This window comes from Lactuca sativa, chromosome 8 (genome assembly GCF_002870075.4).
Source record: "Lactuca sativa cultivar Salinas chromosome 8, Lsat_Salinas_v11, whole genome shotgun sequence".
Classification (NCBI taxonomy): domain Eukaryota; kingdom Viridiplantae; phylum Streptophyta; class Magnoliopsida; order Asterales; family Asteraceae; genus Lactuca; species Lactuca sativa.
In genome coordinates this window covers 31,871,610-31,879,865 of record NC_056630.2, presented here as the reverse complement: position 1 = coordinate 31,879,865, position 8,256 = coordinate 31,871,610, and the positions used below count along the sequence as shown (strand labels likewise).

The following is an 8,256-nucleotide window of genomic DNA, read 5'->3' as shown; positions in this document are numbered from 1 at the left end:
TTTAGACTTGTAATAGCTAACTAGTTTGGTCCTTTAGTTAACCTCTTGTTGATGGTCATCACACAAGCTCACACATGAATTTACCTATTTTCTTTTAATTCTAGTTTCACAGTCGCTAATCCTAGTCATATAATAAAGTGGTCACATAAATTATATGAAGTAACAATTAAAAGATGTTCATGCAGCTTAATTATCTTCCTATTAACAGAAAAATAGTTATCATTCACACATAAGTTTCTTTAACAAGCTAGAATCAACAAAATCACTAATATTAAATTAATCATACCAAAAATCAAACCATAGTATCAATATTGTCTCCCCAAACAGAAGTTTAAAGGTTTTAGCTCATGATTGAGGTATTTAACAGCACAAAAACGAAATCTAAAAGTCTAAACATGATGAAGAGCAATAGATTAAAGTAAGAATGATGTAAATTTGCCTCAAATCTCCTTCAGAATTGGTTTTAGGGTTGTATCTTCGTTCTCCAAATCTCTCATGACTCTAATTCGTAGCTTCCTTCCCCCCAAGGGTTCCAGAATTCCTTGTGTCAATCTGGAAAGTTGTTTTTATAGATTCGAATCGACTCACCGAGTCCATGACCGACTCGTCGAGTCCATCCCTTAATTCCTGTGCATGGTAAGTCAGAGAGTCCTTATCTTATCGATTCTTCAATGTGACTCGCTGAGTTGTCGACCCTACTCGTCGAGTACCTTGTATTTTTAGCATTTTTCTTCTTTGTTCAACTCCCAAGCTCCCAACCGCTTCTCCTGCTTCCTTTTGCTTCCGAGCTTCGCTTTTGGACTGAAAACATAATTTAAACACTTTTAAGTATCTTTTGTCCATGATATACAATAAATTAGCTAATAAATGATAAAAATCTATACTTAATATAAGGTTAAATAAGAAAATATCAAAATACCCCACACTTGACTTTTGCTTGGCCCCAAGCAAAACTGAATTATAACACATTAGAATCACATAGGACAACTCCACTCGAACCCAGCTATTACGCCAAAACCGCAACGCGTGCATTTGTGTCTAAATTTTTCCAAAAAAATCCCAATATTCCAAATACTTGCAATCCTCATAAACATTCACCCAATTATCCCGAACAATGCTCATTTTATGCATCCCTTCGAATCCATCCGCAGAAAACCTCCTATCCTCAAGGTATTTTTGGTTGAGCAACCCAAGCATACATAATCTAGAATTAAAATTTATGATACCACTATGGAGCTCTTTTCAATTCTTCACTTCCTTGATAATTTGATCTTTGATTTCTTTGAATTCACCACCTTGTTTGATTTGATTTTTGGTATCCTCAATTTTTGAACTTTTGAAATTTTGATATTTTGATCTTCACTTTAGTTGCTCCAAAATTCTTACAACTTTTCTTGTAATTATCTCTCTTTTTTTTACATGTACCTCACTTTTTCTCACTCAAAACCCTACATGCTTAAGCAGGGGCGCTCAACTTCAACCTTTATTGGCTAAAATAATAATTTTCATGGATACATTTCTGGTACATGATGCTAAACATATTGCATCCTTTGAGCTAAGAGAGGTCGTGTTTTTGTCCCATGATTTCACTGGAATAAGGAAGCCACAAATGCACTAGAATGTATATAGGCTCAACTAAATATTTGGATCTTCATGCAATCATCAACATAATTCTAACATGGAATCCTAATTACTTTTTACCAAAGTTTTCTAAATTAAGTCCTAAGCAACATTTTTGGTATGCAAAAATTTAAAAATTTTAAAGTTGATCTAAATTAGGACATTAAGATTCTAAATTTACTAAAGTGAAATCAACCCCTACCCCACACTTAATTTATGCAATGTCCTCATTGCATGTATTCCATGAAAAGAAAAACAAAAAAATATAGAGGGAATTGGAACAACCTCCCCTGGGGTAGCAGTTGATAGGCTGATCATCTTCTATTAAGCTTCTACTTCAATCGACTTTAGACATGGGAACAGCTCATCCATGTCTTGGGCATCAAATCGCATGTGGGTAGCTTCAAATGTGCATGAAAAATACTGTAAAATCTTCAGGAATTGATTGCAAAGAACAAGTGGTCAAGTGGTGTAGCTATCAGCATCAAATCAGCAGCCCTTGTGGTAGATAAATGAAGGACTCGTCGAGTCATATAAACGAATCGTCGAGTAATAGTACGAAATTGTTGAAATCGTGAAAATGTATTGCGACTCGTCGAGTAGGTTAACTGCACTCGGCGAGTCATCGCTGGGTGAAAAATAATTAACTCTATCATGAATCCAGCTTCTAGTGGACTTCAAAACTTCCCATAGCTTCAGTAAACGTTCACTCATAAACCCTTTCGGACCAGACTCGACATTTAAACTCAATACGTCAACCTTTCTTGACTCGTTTCCATGTTTTTCTCACATACTCTAGACTCCTTATGCAAGCATTTCCTAAAACAAATTCTGAAATAAACCAAGGGAAGTAGAACATCAAGCACATAAGAGTTTAAGTCCTAATTAAGAATTTAAACACACCAAACAAAATAAAAAAAAACAAATAAAAATTGTTCAATAAGACATAAAAGAAACTAATCATCATCTTCTTCCTCATCATGGCCATGCACAGCCCTGCTCCCACTAGCTCCACTCCGCCTTGCGTTAATGACCTCGTCCCAAGAAGGAATGTAGGGGAAGTTACCCCCATCAATGGGTGGAATATGAAAATGGTCAAAAAGCCACATGTGGGATTCGTTTCTAAAATTAATACCCCTCGCCGTTTGGTCTTGGAGCCACCTCATCTCGACATTGTACCAATCCATTGGTACTTCGTCATTTTCCACCGGAATCACCGGCGGTTCCTCCTCCACTTCCCGCTCACGTCTCGATCAAACCCTCCGTCACGGTGCCTCGGGCCCGATCACCGGATCGTCATGTGGGATAGCATAATGACCTCCTCCATAATCTTCAATAATGTGTGCCCTGCGAAAAAGAATAGGATTAAAGGGAGATGTCGGGATCTCCGTCAGCAAGTTCCAAGCACCACTAGTCATTAACCCGTAAGGGTGGGCTAAACGTGTCACGAACATGCCACCATTAATTTTTGAAGTTTTGCGGTCCTTGACTGCTCCCTCCGCCAAGTATGAAGTGATGCACCATGGAATGTTGCAAAAAGTATTGGGTGTAATGATGCTGCAAAGAAAGAAAACATCAAGGTTAGAAACCTTGTCATCATCTTTTCTTTGGTTAATGGTGTTTGAAATAAGCCGGTGACTAAGGCGGTTTGTAGGTGATCGTATGCTCCCTTCTTGAGCTGACTTTGGAATGTAAACTTTATTAGCAATGGTGCTCCACCAACTTGAACTTGTGATCCCATCCGGAAATGCTTTATGGCAATGCTCCAAAAATGTACAAAATGCACCCGTGTTGACCACTTGTTGATCATATATCCCCAATCTCCAAGCTAGTTCGACCATAGAACAATGACGAAGCTCCCCCCAAGACAAAAAGTAGTACTTCTGGGGTTATAATATTCATCCACACCCTGGAAATGTATTGTGGAAAAGAACTCCAAGCACAACTCACGATAAATCGGTTCTTGAATACGGAAAACACGACTCCATCCATCACATGTAATGGATACTCCATTGTGTACAAATGTCTTGACTATATAAGGGGACAACTCTTCTTCATAACGAACTCTCCCCAACCATTCCCAATCAATTGTATTGGGAGCACATATCTCTTTTTTCTGGAGCTCCGCAAGCTTCTTCTTCCACTTGGTTCTTGTTGAATTTGAGTTGATTTGTGGAAAATGCAACCAAGGAAAATCTCCTTGACTTCCTCGAGAGTTTTGTCCCCGTGAAAACATGGTTCCTGTAAAACAATTAACAAACAATCCAGAAGACACAGAAACACATTAAAACAAAATCATTTTGGGTTCCCGACTGGACTCGTCGAGTCCATGACCGACTCGGCGAGTCTGATGAACTGCGCGAGTCAGTCGACGGGTCAGTGCCAATGCACCCATAAAAAATCAAAATTTGACCAAGGGTTTGTCCAGGGATGTCCATAAGGTGTATTAGAGCACGAACATCCATCTAAAACACCACAATTAATCCAAAATCAAAACCCTAAAAACTCACTAAACTTCAAAAATGGGTGTTCTATAAAATTGATACTTTATAACATCTAAAAATCATGACTTTAACAGAATTATTGAAGAAATCAAGTACCTTGGTTGATGAAATTCGATAATTTTGAAGAAAATTTGAAGAACTTGATGACTGCTTGAGAGAGAATAAGAGTAGGCGCACGGCGAGTATGAATGGAATATGATCACATTAGGGTAAAAACCCTAGTTTTACCAGATGTAAAAAATATAATTTTTTTTTCTGTAAATAAAATCGACTCGTCGATTTAGGGTCAGACTCGGCGAGTCTAGTCGCGAATTGAAACTCATCTGGATTCTGAATAGACTCGTCGAGTCAGGGTCAGACTCGCCGAGTCACTTGCAAACATTTCAAAAATTATATCATTTTGTCATTTATTCATAAAAAATTATTCAATCCACCCCACACTCAGACCATGCGTACTCTCAAGCAGTCATGTTTGATGATTTAGAAGATGAAAACAGAAAAAGAAAATCTTAAAAACAAAAATCAAACAAAAACTAAAACGATAAAGATAAAACAAAGCAAAATCTCATAACGGGTGCCTCCCACCAAGCGCTTCTTTTTAAGGAGTCGTTAGCTGGACTCCTTCCCATCTACGTTTCTTCATTTTCCTGCATCGGGAATGCACGCCTAATCTTTTGCGGTTTATACTGCGTCTTATAGGCATGTATCTTCCTCTTGTATGCCTGTCTCAATTCTTCTCTCTTTTTCCTTGTGGCATCTTCTTGAATTGCATGCATGTTCCTTTTCCCCACCTTCTTCTTCACCCCATTCTCTTGAACCCTCTTTTGTACTTCTCCTTCTTTAAACTTAATTACTTCATAATTGGTAAAAACTCGGGCTCGAGGTTTGGTTATACGTGACCCAATAAATGGCTTATCAGCATCATCTTTCCTAACCGTTGTATTCTCCTCTTCTCCAAAACTTGCCTCCTCGTCAAGTCGAATGTCTTCATCTTCTTGCATCATTGTATCGAGGCAAGCTAATTGAACGTGTTGGAAGTTACCATACGCTTTAACAATTCCGCCTTCTGCTGCTCGATCTTCTAAAGAATTAGGAAAAATCTTCATGTCCAAATCAGGCAAGGGACTGGTGACAAGAAGGTCAAGATAATCCAAATTGCTGAAAATTTTGACTGGACTCGTCGAGTCTGTCGACTCGACTCGGCGAGTTGGTGCGAATTCCTCATATTCCCTTGTGTTTTATGAATCAGTTCCTTTCAGCAGCTTCACTATCTCCTCTAAGTCTTTTTCAACGTCATCATTTCCTCCAGAAGATAGTAGAAATTTACTTGGATCTTCTTCTTGTAGGAGTGCAAGTTCTTTTTGGAGTATTTCATCATCCAAATCAATGGTGGAAACTTCTTCTTTTCTTGTTTCTTCTTGCTTAATCTCTGGTATAGCTTTAAACACAGCTGACTCGTCTCCTACCCTCAATGTTAGTGTGGACTCGCATACATCTATCAATGCGCATGCGGTATTCAAAAATGGTCTCCCCAAAATAATTGGAATTTTGGGGTCTTCTTCCATGTCAAGCACTACAAAGTCCACGGGGAATACAAATTTGTCCACTTTTATGAAAATATCTTCACAAACACCTCTTGGACGAATGATTGTCTTGTCCACTAAATGGATCTTCATATTAATAAACCTTGGCTCCGGTACATTCAACTTCTTGAAGAAATAAAAAGGCATTAAGTTAATACTTGCACCCGAATCGGTAAATGCTTGAGTAGCAAGTATATTTCCAAATTGGCAAGGAATCGAGATGCTTCCCGAATCGCCCTTCTTTTATGGTAGTTCATTTAATACTAATTCCGCGACTTTTGCCATATCTTTTCTAGCAGCAAAGAGAGCCTTAAGCAAGTTTAAATATTTGGGTGTTTGAAGCATCGTTTCAACAAATGGGATGTTAACTTGAAGGGCTTTAACATGTTCCATGAAAGCTCTGTATGCTTTGACCTTTTCATCAAGTATGGCTCGAATTGGAAATGGCAAAGGAGGCCTGTAAGGCTTTAAGGAAACAACAGATTTGTCATCAGGGCATGGACTCGTCGAGTCCATTAGAGGGACTCAGTGAGTCGGGTCGGGTTTAGCTGAACTTGACTCTTCTGTGTTTTCTGCTTGCACTTTAGTTGAGACCTTCTATGCAGGGGTCAGAGGAGTGAAAATTTCCCCATAACTAGATGTTATAGCATTCACATTATCCATTCTCGGATTATTCTCAGTTATACTTGGAAGTTCACCCGGTCTTCTCTCCTTTACTTGATGTGCAAGTTGTCCTAGCTGTTTATCAATGTTGAGTATAGATGGTTGCTAATTCCTAAGTATAGTCCTGGTCTCTTGTATTGCAGCATCATGATCATTGTGTCTCTTCTCGGACGCGGCTATAAATCTTGTGAACATTTCTTCTAAATCGACTCTTTTTTCCACAACCGGTTCTTCCTTTTGATAGAAACCCCTCTCTTTTTGCTTGTATTTCTCTTCCTTTTCCTTTTTGTATTCTTCATACGGGAGCCATTCCCTCTTGGGTTTCTGCCAAGTTTCATCATACCTGTCACCACTTAAATAGAAAACTTGCGCCTTTTTGTTTCCATTCTCATCCAAGTCACACTCTTTAGTTAAGTGAGGTCCCCTACAATTTTCACATTCCACCCAGATAGCATGGATTGTTTGATCCATCTTCGTCATTCTTCTATCTAAACTGTCTAGTTTAGCCATCATTGTTGCCATGCCATCGTTGACTGTGTTCACTACCCCCCTACTTACTTCATTTCATGGGTTGTGGTATTCTCTAGAATGTTTAGAGAACTCTTCAATTAATTCTTTGATCACCAGGGGATGCTTCTTTGTGAGCGGGCCTTGCGAGTCAAGTAACTACCTTGTTGTGACATTGACTCCGTCATAGAAAATGGAGACTTCTTGTTGGCTATTAAGGTCATGGTGTGGGCAATTCCTTAGCAGGCTCTTGTACCTCTCCCAAGCTTCATATAGTGACTTTCCAGATTGTTCTTTAAAGTTAGCAATGGCCTTCTTCAATTTGGCTATTTTAGAAGGTGGGAAAAAGTGGTCAATAAATTCTTCTTTCATCTTAGCCCATGTGGTGACCGACCTGGGAGGGAGTGACTTGAGCCAATCTTTTGCAGCACCCTTGAATGTAACTGGAAGCAAGCGAAGTAGCTAGGTCTCGCGAGGTACATTTGGAACATTAAAGTAATCAGCTACATCATTGACTTCATCCAAGTGCTTGTAAGCATCTTCGTGGTCTTTTCCATAGAAAGGAATCTCCTTTAGCTGAGCGAGTATGTGGCCATTTAGTTCGAAAGTAGCAGTAGTGGGAATTGCGGGTTGCACAAGTCCCAGGCCGGTATCGTCACGCATCCTCTTCTTCCATTCCCCCATGGGGACTTCATCGATGTTAACCATGATAATGGCTAATTCGTCGTTGAAGTCGGATTCGTTCCCGAAAGTGGGGTCTTCTTCTGCTTCGGTTTCGTACTCGGTGTCCTCTTTGATCGGGTCTTCTATTGCTATAGAGGCGCTGGAAGCTCTTGATTTGCTGCTCTTCTTCTTGCTGAAAACGGACTTTAGATTCTTTAGTGGCGAGTTCTTTGAAGAAACGGATTTTCGTTTGTTCTTCCTTAGGATGGACTCCGGGTCTTCTAGTGGAGGGACCAAAGGTGTATCAGATCCTCGGGTCATGAAACAACTGCAAATAAAAGAAGAAAAATGCATAAAAAGAAAAAAAATAAAATAAAAACTAAAATTGTGAACAGCGATGGACTCGCCAAGTCGTCTCAAGGCAAAAACAGAAAAATTTTCTAATTAACTTATTAAAACAAATATTTTTCAAAATCTATATTTCCGAAATTAATCTATATTTGCAACGGCTTGTCGAGACTCGTAACTCAGTGTTCACTGTCTCTGTTCGACAACATCTTTCGGACAAAATTCAACCAGTGTTTGCAATGCTAAATCAAATAGAAGGTGTTTCAGGAAGTGGTGCTCTTCTGAAACAAGGGGAGAAGACAAATAAGAATCCCGAGCAAAGAATACCACTGGTGCACATGAACAAGAACAAAAATCGAAGGAAAATG

At 39.1% G+C, this 8,256-nt stretch overlaps 1 non-coding gene across 1 annotated transcript; it reads left to right on the top strand.

Annotated features, from left to right (window-relative positions):
- The first annotated feature begins 7,094 nt into the window (after positions 1-7,094).
- Positions 7,095-7,201, top strand: LOC111904107 (small nucleolar RNA R71). Its single transcript, XR_002854427.1, has one exon. It is a non-coding gene; the product is annotated as a small nucleolar RNA R71 (small nucleolar RNA).
- Positions 7,202-8,256: the final 1,055 nt, after the last annotated feature.